The sequence below is a fragment of the Metopolophium dirhodum genome, chromosome 6 (assembly GCF_019925205.1).
Source record: "Metopolophium dirhodum isolate CAU chromosome 6, ASM1992520v1, whole genome shotgun sequence".
NCBI classification, from domain to species: domain Eukaryota; kingdom Metazoa; phylum Arthropoda; class Insecta; order Hemiptera; family Aphididae; genus Metopolophium; species Metopolophium dirhodum.
Window position 1 is genome coordinate 37207422 of NC_083565.1, and position 18303 is coordinate 37225724.

Here is an 18303-nt window from a genome sequence, read left to right on the forward strand (position 1 = left end):
ACGTCTCTCATTTAAAACCTATATTTTACATTAAATGTCTAAAAATAACATTGATGTTTTTAAAATAGGCCTAACCTATCCTAACCTACATTATTGGTACTAAAAATATATTAACTAAACATTACCTGCTAGCGGGTATTGAGAGAGATAAATCGTTTAAATAATTTTTTTTTGTTCTTTCTGAAAAACTACAAAAACTGAGATACGCACTGTAGTTGTAGTTTATAAGGTACGAATTAGCTAGGAGTATACTGTATTAATTGTCTGCTTAAGAGCTATTTTCCATCATGATGACGGAAAAATACTAGTGCACGCAGGTGGTATACAATGGTATAATGTAGGTATGTTTAAAATATTTATACATATAGCTACCTATTTATATCACGAACCCGATCACGACATTCTATACGGTATGCGATATCTACTTAATAGTTGGTATAAACTAAATATTCAAATATGATATAAATATATATTATATTTACAATAACGACGATTATAACGTATAATAATTATAATGTATTACACCTGTTACGATTCTCTCGGTGGCCATAAAACATTTTACTGCATTTTTTAATAATCATAAAAAAACTTGAAATAGACTCTTCAAATATTAGTTGCCTTTTAATAGTTTTTATCCAGTATAGTACTTCCCACTGAAGAATTCATATTTTTATTTAAAAGTGGTTTGATGTGAACAAGATGAATATTATTTATCATAAAATTATAGTTATTTTAATAGTTTTAATTTAATGAATTATTACTAAAAAGTAGGTAATCTTAGGCACGTAAGATAGCATTGTATTACTTTGTTTATAAACACTTAAAACACTTACACAACTATTATGGCAATTTGAGTTACAAAGTCGACCAAATTTTTTGCATTTACAGAGATTTGTATTACTTAATAATACAGTAGTAATGACGGACTACCCGACGTTGTGACAATATTATAATCATTCGATTTAAAATTGGTAAAGGTTTAATGATTAGATAATGAAATATTATCTAAATTACCTATACTGTTTGCAATTATAGTGTTCGCACAAATGTGCAATATACTATGTGATCACATTGTCATTGAAATTTCAAATTACAGATCAGTTCGTATTATTGGAAGCCATCATCACGTATACTGAGTACAACTAGATAAGTATCTTGTAACTAGTAAGTCGTGATATCAAACGAATAAAATATATAAGAATAGTTTTGTGGTGTTATTGTTACATATAAATACTATTCGACATAAATGTGTGCTGTAATTAATTAACTTTGCCCACTTGAATCCGAGAGGCGTACACTTTGTCCAGGCAATCTCGTAAAATGCCCGGCCATTGTATGAACAAATTGAGTATTAAAATGGTCATTCTTACATTACTCAAAATTTCATTTTACACAGTGCCCGGATTTCCTACTTTTCCCGTAACATAATATATACCATGTAAACAGCCACCTTTGTCAACTGGTGAAAGTCGATTGAGCTCCGACACCGCTCTCTAGCGATGACGTACGGTCACACCTGGCCTTCTCTCAATCGACCACAATTGATCGGTAGAGCGCAATGCTGTTACCGTCTCGGCCCGAAACGCCCACGTGTCCGTTTACCCATATTATTATTGTATCTGTATTCTGTATTATTGAAATTCAAAAATTGTCCAACGGTATTTTTAGATTATGATTCAACCGTTTGTGACGACTATTATGACGACGGAGAATCACATATTATACAAATAGATATATTTATATTATAGTATTATACGTATATTAGGTAAGTCAAATATTTAGACTCATTTTGAGCTATTTATTCTATGCAAACTATTATTTACAAATCACAACATATTCTAAACGGTACGTCTATAATTCGGTATTGACATAAGTTAATAAACAATCATGATAAGTTATATAAATCTAGGAGTAGTAGTTCCTGGCCGGCCAAATTGTGCACGTTATTCAATTTTGTCTCATTTCAACCTTTTGTTCCTCTACAATATGTTTTGATTGCGTCCCGAAGACATGCCCTTAACAATATCTTTACAAAGATAACGCTAAGAAAATATTTTTTTTTTCACTTGACTTATTTATTTATTTTTTAAATAAGAATCTTAACCAAACATAACAACGATTAAAATTAGAGGTATACAATACCAATTTTAATGTTTTTTTAGATTTCATGAGCGAATAGCAAATGAATGTATTGTATTTACATTTTACAATGATGTGTGTTATTTTTTGCTAACGTCAGCATATTTTGTGATAGTAAAAATGCTCCAAGTTTCGGCATCAGCGTATTTTCTGATGAAAAGTGAATATAGTTGGTGCATTTGGGAGATCAAAATTCTCAGTCAAAAGCGTCGAGAAAAAAAATGAGAATTTGTATGCAAAACCAATTCTTAAATTCAAATTTTTATTTGGTGAAACTCAAAAACTAATAGCACTTAAAATGTTCACCAAATAATTATATTAGGATATTCCATATATTATGCAAACATTTTCTAAATATTTTGACTCTTTTTGGGCTATTTATTTTTTCACATTTTTTTAAAATTATTATTGTAGATAACTTGATAGAAATCATGAACATTTAATACAAGGGTCCTTATAAGTTGCTTTCAATCCTAAGCTATAAAAATTGAACATTTTATAATTGTTTAATAAATAGTTGTAACTTAACTTTGTATAGTTAATTATCATTGTGGTGCAGCTAAGTTAATTTTCTTTTCGTGTCATGCGTAATCAAAAAGACAATACTATTCGTTGACTCTTTTTCGATTTTGATCATTTATTTTCGAATTATATATTATAATAATCTATTTTTTTACACAGTGTTAACCGTCTTGGTAAATGTTTGTGTATAACAAAATACTAGGGCAGTTTATGACTTAAAAATATTATAACTTGAAAAAAATTAACTTTTTTTAACTTAGTTAAGTTAATTTTATTTCTGTCCTAACTTGTATAGTTAATTTTTTTTTTTTGTGAACTTTTTTAACTTGCCCACCTTTGATTATAAACCTATGCATAAAAAACATGGTGGAAGCGTGGCGCACAAAACAATACTGAAGACGCTGTGCAGCATATTATAATTTATAGCCTCCTATCTAAAGGACGAAAAATGTGACCTTGCCACATCGAATCTTCCTACACCTGCCATTGTAACCATATGGTTTATGGTATACTCAGTGTTGCACTGCTGCAATTACGTGTCGTATTCACTGAGCTCTATATACTCTATATACTCTATATAAACGAGCTGTGGCCGGTGTTCGATATATTACTTTAACAACAGTCCTGCGTGACCATTAAATTCTTTAAGATATTAGATGCTTTTCATTTTATGATTGGAATTTCACTAGGTACCGAAAATATGCCACTTGGCGCCACGATTAGCGGCTGGCCGATCTTATTTTTTCGTGTACACAAATCGCGAACACAGTTTAGAAAAAACTACATAATATTTAACTAAAATGTCCGTGTATAACTAATATTCTTTGGAAAAAGTAATTATTTTTGTAAGTTCTATGTACTAGCTGCAGTGGCGACTTCTATCATATTCTATTCTATAGTATTTATAATCAAACAGTAACCGATGATGGTCATCAAGAAGAGTATTAGGCCCCTGCAACCCATCAGTTCCTGATTCTATCGCGTTAAAAAAACAAACTCTTCAGCTTTATAATATAAGTATAAATTTTAAATAATAATAAAGAATATTTATAATATTATAAACGATGGTAAGAACTTAGAATAGCACAAATAAATAATAAACAATTTTATTGACGGGAGAGACTGATTTATTTTGCAATGTCAATACACATTATTATAATTAAAAATAAACTATAAAATTATGTAATGTTGGGGCTAAGGCATTTTTGAGTTTGAAGTTGATGTAGACATGAGTTAACAGTTCTGGAACAAAACAAAAAATAGTCGATTAATACAATATACTAAAGTATAAAAGTATAGAATCTTGGTAGAATTAAACAATAAATTCTAAAAAGGTTACAAAATTCGTTATACTTTACAGTGTTGTAAAAAACATATTTAAATACAGATAAGAATACATCGATGCAGAAAGTATTTCAAATACATTCCAAATACTTTTAAGTTTTAAGAAAAAGTTTCTAAAAACTATTTGGTCAATACTTGGCATATAATTTAAATTTTATTTATTTAATTGTGCAAGTAGGAAAATGAATTAAGTAATTACAAATTTATAGTTGTGACGTCACATTTAAGTATTATTAACACTTTATACTACCAAGTACCAACCTACTTCATTTTATACTAAAAATTGAAAGTAAATAAATTTTTTTTATAATTTAATATCAATTAAACAATAACTAGTTGTTTATAAAATATTCAAAAGTATAAATTATTTAGACTTATTTTGAGCTGTTTACGGACATTTTCAGTTTCCATTTTTTTTTCTATTAGTATCAATAAAATTTTATTTGTTGGTTAAAAAAGCTTGAAAATTTAATAGAAAGCTCCTAGGTTATTTTTTCAAAGGCAGATGAAAAAAATTAAAAGTCCTTACTCACAGTTTTTATTTATAAGCATTTAAAGTTCAAATATTGACAAATACGGAAAAAACACGAAAATTAGCAAATTATTTTGAGTTGAGAATTCATAAAAATTTTCTTTTTAAATCTAAGATTTGAAAAAATGTAATACAAGATTCCTCATAAGTTTTTCTGCCTTTATCAAAAAAAAAAAAAAATGTCTACAAGAAAGTCAAATTAAATTTTTATGAGCGTTTGAAATTCATATTTTTACAACATTTGATATTCACTCGATATCTCAGGTAACGATTTTACAAAAGTAACAAAAGTAAAAATTTCCCAGTAGTTTTCAAAAACGCTGTGAAAAACAAAAGAAAAATTAATGGAATTTTTACGGAATTTTTACTGTTTTTGAGAAAATTGATTTTGGTTTTTGGTGCAACTTTTAAACAAATTACTGTAGGTACATGCAATTTTGTCTGAATGTTTATATTAGCATTTTTTATACACCATAACAATTTCTAAATAATTTGACTCTTTTTGAGCTGTTTACGGGCATTGTCAGTTTTCAATTTTTTTAGTTTTGTTTTCTATAAATATCAATAAAATTTTATTTGTTGGGTAAAACAGCGTGAAAATTTAATATAAGGCTCCTGATATATCGTTCTTATAGCACTTGAAAAATATTAAAAATACATAGGCAAAACACTATATCAAAACAATCGTAATTCAATTTGACCAATAATTAAACAATAAAATATTCAACAAACCTATATACCTAAGTGCTTACTATTTAGTATTATAATAAAATCAATAAATTGTATATATTTTAATGATGTACTAGATATAAAAATCAAATGTATTACTGATTTAATTTATATATACCTTGCCAAAAATCAAATAAACATACCAGTGTACACATGTACACAAAAATAAAATAAAATTGAAACACAATAACAACACGATTTGGAAAATAATACAACCCACAGTTATTCGAAATTTAAAAAAATCACAGAATTGTTAAATCACCATAAATTGGTTGATGGCTGGGGCGGCTTTTGCGACAGATTTGATGGCCTTGGCAGATTGGACTTGTCCGACGACGACGATGTTCATGGTTACTTTTTCAGCGCCCATTTTTGGTTTTTGGTTGGTTTTTTGAGGAGTAAAGTAAAAACTGCAAGTAGACAAAAAAAAAATAAAAACAAAAATAGAAAACACTAATGATTTAAAATATTATAAAGATCAGAGAAATTTTGTTTCTCGTCAGATATATACTCACAGAAGATTATATTTGAAAAAAAATTGCGTTATGCCGGAACGAAGCATCAATACATCCTTTTATACAGTGGCGACTTTTGCTTATAGTGAGGAGCAAGCTATGGCGTGGTGGCGTGACCATATCTCTTAAAAGTGATTCGTGTAATTGATATAGTACGCCGGACGACGTCAAATCTTCTACTTTAATATTTATTTACTTTTAAAACATGTCCTTCGAGTATTGTGTGAACGGATCAATTAATATAATTAAATCTCCTTCAAAAAAAAAGTCACAAAATTGTTGACAAATATTGAACATTGTGTTTTTCATATTTTTCTATTTTGGTTAACGTCTATGACATGCACGTAAAGTTAACCTAAATCATAAAAATATTTATCGAACTCTAAAAATATAGATTCATTTACAAAATAGCCCACCAAAAATAATTAATTTATATCAGCAATGCTGGGTATTAACGAGTTAAAAGTTAAAATTAAGTTTAAACGTTAAGTTAATTAACTCATTATTTTTTTTCTAAATTAACTGTTAACTTAATAAGTTACTTTTTTTTAAGATTAACGTGTTAACTTCAATAGTTAATTTAAATCAAAAGTATCTAATTTAAGTTCTTTAACATACAAAAAATAAATTTTGAATAAGGTTTTTACTTTGATGTACCTATCATTTTTAATTTCCCCTGCAATTTTCTTGAGCGTAAAGAAAAACTATCTAATAAACCGTATTATAAGTTATTGTTTTTATATTTGCAAATTAGAAAATTTAACTTTAAACTAAAATAAGTTACTTTTTTTCAAAATTAACTTTTAAGAAGTTAAAGAAAAAAAATATGAGTAACTTTTAACTTAACTTAACTTAACTCATTATATGTTCCAGGGCTTGAAATGAATTTCAAAATCTGGTTTTAAATATCGATAAACATTGTTAAAAATCATCTAAGAAATCAAACGATATCAACAATTTTTTTTTACCAACAAATAATTGACATTCGTAGAAAAAAAAACCAAAAAAATTGGAAACTGAAAATGTCTGTCTACAGTTCAAAACAAGTCCAAATGATATTAATAATACATTTTATCGTGTATTGAAAATGACAATATAAACAACCAGTAAAAATTTCATGTATCTACAATTATTTGTTTTAGAATTACACCAAAAACTAAAATCGATTTTGTCGAAAACCGATTTCCCGTAAAAATTTCTGGTATACCTTAATTTTTTTTTGTTTTTCTCCAATGCACCATCTAGTTTCAATTTTTCATCGAACAAATTACTGAAGTTAAAAATCGAAGCATTAATTCGACTACTTGTCGTGTACACACCATTGTACAAATTACAAAAAATACATTCATTGCCCCATTCAGAATCTAAAAATAAATATTTATAGGTGAAAAATAAGTGTATTTATATTTTCACAATACAATTGCTTTACAATTTCAATCCCTGAATAAGCGACAGTACAATAAATATGAATAAAAATGAATAATTATAAATACAATAATACATATTATGTTATACCACTTTGGTAAAAGAATAAATTACTATTTTTTTATATCATAATGTTATATGTATCTCTGAGTGTATTATTCTCTAATCATATTATATAATTTTATTTTTATAATTTTTATACAGGGTTATTTACTAACCCGCATGTTCTATGAATTTTAAATTTTAAGTAAGTACCTACCTATATTTATATATGTATTATATTTTCAAAAACTTAAATATTTCTACAATTTCAGTCGTAAACTGTGCACATATAAACTCCCTTTATAATTTATATAAGAACCAAGATTTTGTATTTTCAAGATTAAGAACAATATAAAATATAAACTGCCTATAAGAATTAATGGCCAAACTGTAAAATCAAAAATGTGTCAAGTAAAATAAAATAAAATAAAAATAAAAAAATAAATAAAATAATATTATCAATTATGTACTACGAATATTTGTATAAAATAATCAATTGTTTTCATGACGAAGTATTTCCACTGGAATATAACGTCATATCTATGTAAATAACAGATTTGACCTATAGAGGTACTTATCAAAACTGGGCAGTAACTAGTTAAAAAGTTAAAAGTCACTTTTTTTGATAACTTTTAACTAAACTAGTTAAAAAAAAATTGAATGTAGAAAATAACTTAACTAGTAACTAAGTTATTTCTTTTTATAAATAATTGTAACTTAACTTAGTTATTTTGTTAAAATTAAAGTTATTTGCAAAAAGTTATTTACAAAATTTTTCTTATTATGATTTATGAACTGTATATTATAATATACTATATTTAAATATATTTAGCCATGGTAATTACTAATTAGTAGTATTATAGTGAATACTGAATAGTGATTATTATTATTTATTTATTACTAATTTGAAATATAGCTAGGAAGTTGATATTTTCTATGAAATGACAACGGTTAAGATGTATTTTACATTGTTACTAGTGTACTGTGTACATTGATAGGTAATAATACAATTTCCAGAACGGACCTAATTAGTAATTTCTGATACTATGATACTTATGCCGAGTTTTCTACAAACTACACTCTACATTCCTATAATATTATATTGGTATATAAATAAAATAATATATAAGAATAATATACTTTGTATAGTAATATTATACTTACCTAAATTGTACATTTTAGAAATATGCTAAATTTAAAATAATACATAACTATGGTGTAAAAATTTGTAAAACATAAATAATTTTGACTTTTTAAATGCACCAAAAAAATAAAGTTTCTCAATTAGATGTCTCCATTTGAATAATACGTAATTAGGTATCATGATTTGTTTTCTGTTAAAAGGTGTAATTAATTTTTCCCGATTTAAAGTCAATGTCTAATCTATTGCTAACCAGTAACCATCGACTAATTTAAATAACCGAACTAAACAATACTAGTAAATCGTAACTCAAGATAAACCATATTAACCTAGGTATAAAGAAGCATTGCTTTAAGGGGAAACTTTGGATGGTGGAAAAATTTAAGCTACCTATCCAGAAAAAATAGTAAAAACAATAGTGTATGGTGGTATAGAGTCTATAGTAGGACATAGGCAGTGCTCGTTGAGCCAAACTTGCCAGAATTTTCTTGCAAAACTCTCCTTGTTACAATGTTCTGTGGTTATAGATAGGTTCCGGGTGTTGATGCTTTAAAAAAAAGTTATAAATGACAAAAATAATAATAAATCTTATTTGTTAATGACCTAAATATTTAAAAAAAATACATTTAAGTTAATACAAATATTTAAAGATTTTAAAATTAAAAATTACAATTTATAAATATAAGTGATTTTGATTTGAATTTGAATTTAAAAACTTTGTACTTATCTAATAGGTTGGTAAAATTAAATTATTTGATCTGTGGTGAATATAAAAATTAATAATAATGACAAAAGTTAACTCATAATGATTACAATAATGTTAACAAAAAATAAAAGATGGGCAAGAGGGTCTATTGTACAATGGGTGTCAAGTGAAGTCACTGTAACGGATGTGTTAAATTTTAATTCAACGATATTATAAAATCATTGTACACGGAAAAATAATCTAAACGAAGACAGTAAGTCATCCCATAATATTACCAAGTATATTTTATGATATTATTGTGATTAAAGTAATTTATTTCACTATTAAGCATTAGTAATAAAGTAGGTTAAATTATTTTTTACAGAAAATATTGCATTTGAAAATGTCATTGTGTGTATAAAATATTATAATGATATATTAATATATTTTACAAGTTAGTTGATATCCACAAAAAATATTTTTAAATTACAACACAACTGAAATCTTTGATTTAAATATCTATTTTTGTCCAAATTTAAACATAAAATGTCTATAGAAAATAACTGTGTTAATATATTTTTTGGTTACAGTACAAACTATTTACGTGGAACCTTGTTTTAAATTTTCAATCCTAAGCCTAAAAATAGAACACTTTATAACATTTTAAATACAAAATAATTTTCAAATTTTCATTTACCTACATGAATTTTGTCAAAATTTTATCTTTAAACATTCTTAACAATTTAACTATGTATTTTTAATATTTAAACTGCTAATGTAATGCTAATGTAATGATGTATGGATAGCCTAGTTATAATAATATAATGTACACAACAAATGCAGTTAGTTAAATATTTTGAATTGTTCTCGAAACAGTAAAGTACCTATTTTGTGCGCGTTGACGCTGTGTTACACATTAGCTAAGGGAAAACTCCTATGTAAACTATAGCATCTATAACAAATAGCTGTTTTGAATATCTAAAATATTAACATTTTGATTTAAAAAATTATTAAATGCCTTAAATATTGTGTACAGTGCAGTAATATACAGTAAACACTACAAAATTGTAAAAATTCTAAATAATATTTTAAATACAAAACTAATAACAGTTCAACACATTTGTATCAGTTCAAAAGCTTGTAAATTAGTTAATTTAATTAAAATTCAAATTTGGTATGAACTACCTACGATACTAAAACTATCATAAGTCGATGTTAGTGGAAAATAAAAAAAATTGAGTGTAAATCCACAATAATTTTTTATAAGCGTCTAAGGTTTAATTGTTGATAAAATTCATCAAAAACACGAAAATTGTCAAATTATTTCGTGTTTGATATTCGTAAAATTAATCTATATATACCTATCTAAGTTTTGAAAATTGAATACAAAATTGGCAATTGCCCTTAAGTTTTCCTACATCAAATAATAAAAAAGTTTACTGAAAATTCAATTGCATTTATTACGAGCTTTTAAAGCTAGACAATGGATAATCAACCAACCGTAAATTAACAAATTCTCATACAATTATAATTTTCTATAAATTACATTTAGACAAAATATTGAAAACTTTCAAATTAATTGTGGTTAAAAAAAAATATAAAATGTTCAATTTTTAAGGATTGATAATTTAAAACAACAAATCTCATACTATAACCAAATAATCAAACAAATATATAAACACAGTTATTTTTTACAGATATTTTAAGATCAAATTTGGAAGAAAATACATAAGTCCAAGAATACATAAAACCAAGAATTACGATTTTACTTATTATGTTGTAATTTACATATATATATTATTCGCAGATATATGACATTTTTAGAGTAAATTGTATTATACATAATATTTTCATAACATTAAATAATTTTAATCTTTGTAAACTTACATGATAAATGTAACCACCACAATAAGGGCACTTATTCTGAATGTAAGGCATAACAGGCCTACTCGATAACTTCTACATAATATATTATTATAGAATAACAATATTGTGTTTTTTTATTAAAAATGCTTTAATATATCACAAAAGTGCTATTACATTAGTTTTTGAAAATTCTAACTAAATATCAATTTAGACTAGACGTCCAAGCCAAAAATATTCAATGTATAGCATTACAACAATATGCAAGATAAGTCTATTAAATGTATCAAAGTTTAAACCATCAGCAACCATGTTCATAAGTTATTTTCAGCAACATCATTCAAATGTAGACATGTAGAGCCATAGTATAGAGTCAGAAAAATTATTTAATAGTTAACCACATACGTAAAGTATTTTATATAGTTTATTAAAATTACAAAAAACATGAACGTTTTCTGGTAAGTTGAATGATGATTTTTTCGGGTCTTCTTCAATACATAAGCGGTTTCGCAAATTAGAAAACTTCTGTTGGTGGTCGACTAACAAAAATAGTATGATTTGTAAAAGCCAATTGTTCAGTATATACATTTTGAAGTTCTGGAGGAGAACATATATTATCTGTTATGAAGTAATCCACGAACGTTGCACCACTGGTACTAAGATAACCAACCCATGAAACTTGAATTGGAGTTGGTCTCAAAGCAAATATTTCAGTTTGGGCACCCTTTGCATAACCACTCATGTCAACCAACATATGGATTCCGTCACTATTAATAACATTAGCAGCATCGACAAATTTGAGTTGAGACAAATATTTATGGTGTTCAAAGTAATTCAACCTGAAATAAAATAAATATATTACATAATTAACATTAAAATCAATAATAATGGGCGGCTGATTAAATGTTTGAGTAAAACGCATGATAAAAATACTAGTTAAAAAAGTGCTTTTGAAGAATTTAGTTAATCTATATGTTAAATTACAAATTATTCATTTCTAAGAAATCGGAAAACACACGGTAATAAAATCCTTATTTTCAAGAATTATTTTTATTATTAAATAATAACGATTGTAGTAATTTATTGGAAAAAAATGGTCTATAAATTCCACACTTTACTTATTTAAATAATTTAAATCAAATAGTTACCAGGATAGAATATTGTCATTTGAAGATGTAGAATATCAAATTACATCTACTTGACAGGTTTATTGTCATATTCTATTGCTTTTCATTATCTGTCAAAGCATCTATAAGCTTCATTTTTTGGTTCCTTAAAATATTGTTCAAATTCAACCGAGCGTTGAGATGGCAGGTTGGACTTGTTTCCTATTTCGTAATATACTTTGGCTTGTTCAAGAACATTCATCAAATATTACCCCATGTCGCAATAGGCATCGGGAAAGTCTGGCCTTATTGCTATCGCATGTTTGTATCTGTTGAAAAATGAAAGATATGATTAATATTGAAAAGATACATCATTTTATAAGGTATAAATTAAGTAGCAAGTACTTACTATGTTTATATCATGGTAAATAGAAATTAATTACAAAGAAGGTAAGAAAATAACAATAGTACAATATCTTAAACTTAAGTCTAAAAAAACAAGTAGGTATAATATACTAATAAATATTAGTGATAATCAACATTTCAAAAATAGCAGAAATTAAATGCATGCAATATGTACACTAACAGAATCAAAAATGCAAAATAATTAACCATTTATATAGTAATAATAATAATAATAATAATATTTATTGTCACCAAATTATAACAATTACAAATAATTTATGAGTAACAAAACAAAACAAAACAAAAAATTACATTAAAATATATTGGTTCTCTTTTCAAAAGCTGAGCTTGTGCTGAAAAGAGGAAGTTGTGATACAGATTTAGATATTATTGATTATGATCGTTATTGACAATTAATAAAGCAAAAAATAGAACAAAATAAATAGGTAGAGTATGCATAAGAAAGACAATAAAAGAAAGGATAAAGAACAATTAGTAGTTGCATTATAGCCTATATAATATATATATATAATCTTAAGTAAATAAAATGTTAATATAGTATATTCTGTGGATTTTAATATACTGGTATAATTAGAAGATTAAATAGAATTATTTGATAATAGTAATTAATTTTAACACAAATTTAACTATTAACAGTGAAAAATATATTAATTAATTTCTAAATTAAAGTATAGATTATTGAAACAGAGCATTATTTATATATTTTTTATACATCTTGAAACTCTTAAAGTTATGAATATTAAAATTATAAATAGTACAGTATTGAATGAATTTATATCTAGGGCTTTGTTGCCCAAATACTGTGTTCATTTTAGAGACCACGACATTAGTATTAACCTTAAAGCGAGTATTGTAATTATGACACGGAATATCAATACATTTTATCATATTATAAAATAGTAAGCAAATGTTTTTTGTATACAGTGATTTTAAATTTAATATCTTTAGCTCTTTGTATAAATTAACTGTAGGAAATAACGTAGGTTTATTAAAAATAAATTTAAGAAGTGAGTTCAAAGTGACTTCAAGATTCGTAAAGTGAGTGTGATATGTCCCTCCCCAAAAAGAAATACCATAAGAAAGAATTGATTGTATTAATGCATAGTAAGTTAATTTTTTTAATTTGAAGTGTAAAACAGATTTAAGAGATTCATATACATAGAAAAATTTTCTAAGTGAATTATTTAAATAGTTTATATGAATATCCCATTTTAACTTATCATCAATAAATATTCCAAGATATTTAACATAGTTTACTCTTTTTAATTCACTACATTTGCATACATTATTTTTAGTATTATTGTTGATACAACTATTAGTATGAGCAATGATTTTATAATTTTTTAAATGTATAGATATTTGTATACCAAAGTGAATGTAATTAGTTTTTTCACTATTAATCTCTAGTGAATTATTATCTAGCCAGCTTTTAACGATACGAAAACTTTTCTCAGCCATTTTATATAAAATATTTATACACGGACTCTTTAATAAGATGACGGTATCATCAGCAAAACAAATTATGTTTCCAGGAGAATCTTGATTAAGAAGTCCATTTATATATTAACTATTAATATTATATTCTGAACATATATAAAATTTAAATTCACTTAGTTTCTTTATTATCTACTTGTTATTGATGGTAAGCAAAAATGTTATATTTTTAAATAAAGCTAGATACAAACAATATAATCAACATATTATGCAATTGAATTATGATAAATAATAAATATCCAAAATCTATTGTGTTATGTAGTTACTGACTTTATATGCAGTTTAATGGTGGTAGAAAATATGGACGAATTGTCCATTACAGAATTTATAAAAAAAAAAATTAATTTTAGCGTAAAAATTTAAGCGTATTTTGGAGATTAGAGAATTTAGCCTAAAATTTATTTTTAAGAATATTTTGTGTTCTTGTTCATAAGGAATAGTTTTAGTTGTAAATCACTAAGTATTTAGTTGCAAGAACAAAAAAATGTTTTTAAATTAAAAATCAAAAATTATAGAAGTTGGTCAATAACTTGTTTGTTATTAAATTCGAAATATTGTTTCAAATGTGAATGATTTTAAACAATTTATCAAAGAAAAGACGTAAACTACATATTTTTAAGTTTAAGCATACTATTAAATGTTAAACGTATATATTTTTAATTTATTAAGTTTTAAAATTAACGCTATAAACCTATTAAAATGTATATACATGTCACAATAAAAAACATGTATATATATTTTTAACCTCATTGAAGTAAAAGAAAAGTGTATTTTCTGAAATTTTTACCAATTTAAGGATTAATAGGAGAATGTTTGGAGGGTATTTTAATAGCATATTTTAAACTTTAATTGTTTCGATTAATTATTAGTTTTTAAGAGCCAAATCCGAATGTCCCAGATTATACAAGGTTAGGCCCATTTGACCAAATGCTTTCCGCGGGTTCATAAGTACCTACTGCGCAAGGGAATGAGTTTCTTGCTTTTTCATAATCATCCTCCTCCAGATACAAATTCTCCATTGACATATAAGCATCGGACGCATTTAAATGATCTTTAGATTTCCTGTATGCAGCAAAAAGCTTTTTGTACAGGTAAATTCTATCCGGATTTAACTAGATACATTTTTTAAGATATATTGCATGTTCATGATAATTTCTAATGTTATTCAAATTCACCAAAGCCCTTTCCAAATTCAAATCAAAGTCCTCGGCTTAAGATTCAAACACTTTTTGTATGTTTCATCAGACAATTTCATATTTTCTTAAAGGCAGTATATTGATTACAAATACTAGTAAATAATAGTATTTATAATCAATGGCAGTATGTAACTGCTAACTTTCTTATAACAGACACATTTTACGGTTCTAGTGTTATAATGCATTCAGAAATGCATTAGCTGCGTTTTGGTAATCTTTAACTATTATATAGGCCATTCCCAACTGAAAATAAGCATTCGCACGATCAGGGTTTATTTCTAAGAGTTGTTTTTATTTCAAAATAGGTTTTTCAAATTTACTGCTCTTATAATAATAAGATAAATATAATAATATATTTTAATAATTTATAATATAATATTATTATACATCTGCTAAATTGTTTATAGTTTCTGGACATTCTTTTGCACTGTTGTGGGCAATCTTAAATTGCTTTTTAGACTCTTTTATTTTGTTTAATTTTAATAGTAGTTTTTCGTACTCGTTACATACCTACTTTATATAATTTGGGTTTTAGACTCGTACATAAGCTTAATTAGCTGAGTTTAAGAAGACGTTGTACCCGCATGTGTCTCTCCGTCTTACAAATGAATAACATAAGCAAAAACTGCTTTGCACGGGAAGAAACCAAGACCTCTACAGTCATAACTAAGAAACAAAATTTTCTCCACATAAGAAAGGAGAACTTTGGCTGTGCAATATCGTTTTCATTTTTTCGTTAAAAAACAGAAACAGTTTGAAAAACACAAATAATAATGGATTTTGAAACAATAATAACTTTTTTCATATAGGTGATTTCAAAAAAATAAAAACAATATTGCACAGCCAAAGTTTTCCTTTATTTGTGGTAAAATTTAATTTCTTAGTTATGACAGTTGCATTCTCGGTTCTTTCCCGCTCCAAAACGTTTTTGCTATGCCGTATGTGCGTAAGACGGAGACAACATATGCGGGTGCAATAACCTCTTACGTCATTTGTCTCAAATAAAAAATCGACATAATCTGTCCATGCATCCACACAAAAAGGTTTTATTGTACATACTTGAAATAAGTAATCTTTTGCTAAATCATTTTCTGATTTTTTCTTATAAACTAATGCAAAGTTTTTTTTTTTTTTTTTAATAAATAATCTAAGGGCACAAAAGGCTTATATGGTAGAAGAATACATATAAATTTATTTTAATTAATCATTTAAACAATTAAAATAACTAAATAATTACATAAATTAATATCGATTAATGACACAACATACACTAAAAATGCAAATTTATTTAAAAATTCAGTACAATTGGGATGAATATTTTTTGCTTTTTCTAAACAGTCAATACCTACTTTCTTCATACTTTTTGCTGTTTAATTATTTTTTTTTTCATTATTCAGTGAATTGGCATGAAGCAGTATAACATTTAATTCTGATGGTATATGGAAAAAATTATGTTATGTCTATGTATCTGGTTAAAAGATTAACTTCAGAAACATTGATACAAAGACTTCAAGATAAAGGAGGTAGGAGTTCAGAAGAGACCAAATACTATATAATTAAAAAGTTAGCAGATGTTGATCCAGATTTGGTCACAACATCTTATTGATTTTCCTTAGTGTGTCCATTGGGTAAAATGAGAATGAAGATATTTTATTTTGTTTATTTATTGAATCATCATCAATTACTAAGAATACTTAGGTACACATTATACAATAATCAATCATACAATATACAATAATAGGTATTTTGATGATGCTGTACCAAAATCAAGCTTGTGAAAGGAAGCAGCGAGTAAACAAAAACAGTTATACAATATAAATTAAACATAATTTAAAACAATACTAAAAATACATGCAATCCAAAATAAATAATAGATAATTACTAGAAGTCAAGTTCAATGTAACCTATAAAATGAACCTTAACTCCAGATTTGAATTAGTCAGTTAGTGGAACCTATGAGTAATGAGGTAACAGATTGTATGCCTCTTGGACTACACATTCAGCTTGGTGCGAAGGCATTTCGACTACCATCTACTGACCTACTGTTCCTAATACTCGGCCAGGAGCTGAATCCATACGATCTCCAAAACCTTTAAATTGCACTGAACTAGTCAAACTTTTTCCAATCACTCCCAACATCATCTATAGAAATTGGCCTCCTAATGGAATACGTTATGTCTATGTATCTTGTAAAAAGATTAACTTTAAAAATGTTGATACAAAGACTTGAGGATAAAGGAGGTAGAAGTTCAGAAGAGACCCAAAACTATAAAATTAAAAAGTTAGCAGATGTGGATCCAAATTTGGCCACTACATCTTATCGATTTTCCTTGGTGTGTCCATTGGGTAAAATGAAATTGAAGATACCTGCAAAATCTAAGTACATTTAATTTAATGAATGACAAAAAGCCAAAATTGATGTGCCCAATATGTATTAAACGTTGTTTGTATGATGGCATACAAATAGAAAATTATTTGTTGAAAGTTGTTTCAAGTCTAACACTCGAAGACTGCAGTAAAGAAATTGAATTTTTAGCTGATGGCGCATGGTTAGTTTATGAAAAAAATAAAGAGACAAAAACCACAAATAGTATCCATGATGCAAAATTGAAACCTATTTATTCTGTGAATATAGTAGTGACGAAGAAAAATCAGTTGAAATAAAAGTAGAACTTAACCCTGCAACTGTCAAACGCAAAGAAAATTATTACTTAAAGTTTGTTGATTTGACATTAAGTGATGACGAAGAAGAACCACCAAAAAAAAAATATAAACAGCTGTTACCAGTTCTGAGCAAGGAGTAGTAATTGAAATAGACAGTTCTCCTTCAAGTCCTATCCCTACAACTGAAGCCTCCTAATTTTTACTATTGTAAGTAAAACAATCTTAAGATACATTAATTTTTAACCTTGTTTGTACGATGACATACAAATAGAAAATTAATGACACGACATACACTAAAAATGCAAATTTACTTGATAATTCAGAACAATTGGGATGAATATTTTTTGCTTTTTCTAAACAGTCAATACATTCTTCATATTTATTGCTGTCGAATAACGAATTTGCATTAAGTAGTATAACATTTAAGTCCATCGGTTTATGTGTATGGAGTTCCTTACACATCTTTGACGCCTCTATGAA

General features: G+C 26.2%; 1 pseudogene; it reads right to left on the bottom strand.

Moving 5' to 3' along the window:
• Positions 1 to 12157: 12157 nt before the first annotated feature.
• Positions 12158 to 15396, bottom strand: LOC132946035 (UDP-N-acetylglucosamine--peptide N-acetylglucosaminyltransferase-like; annotated as a pseudogene).
• Between the last annotated feature and the right edge of the window lie 2907 nt (positions 15397 to 18303).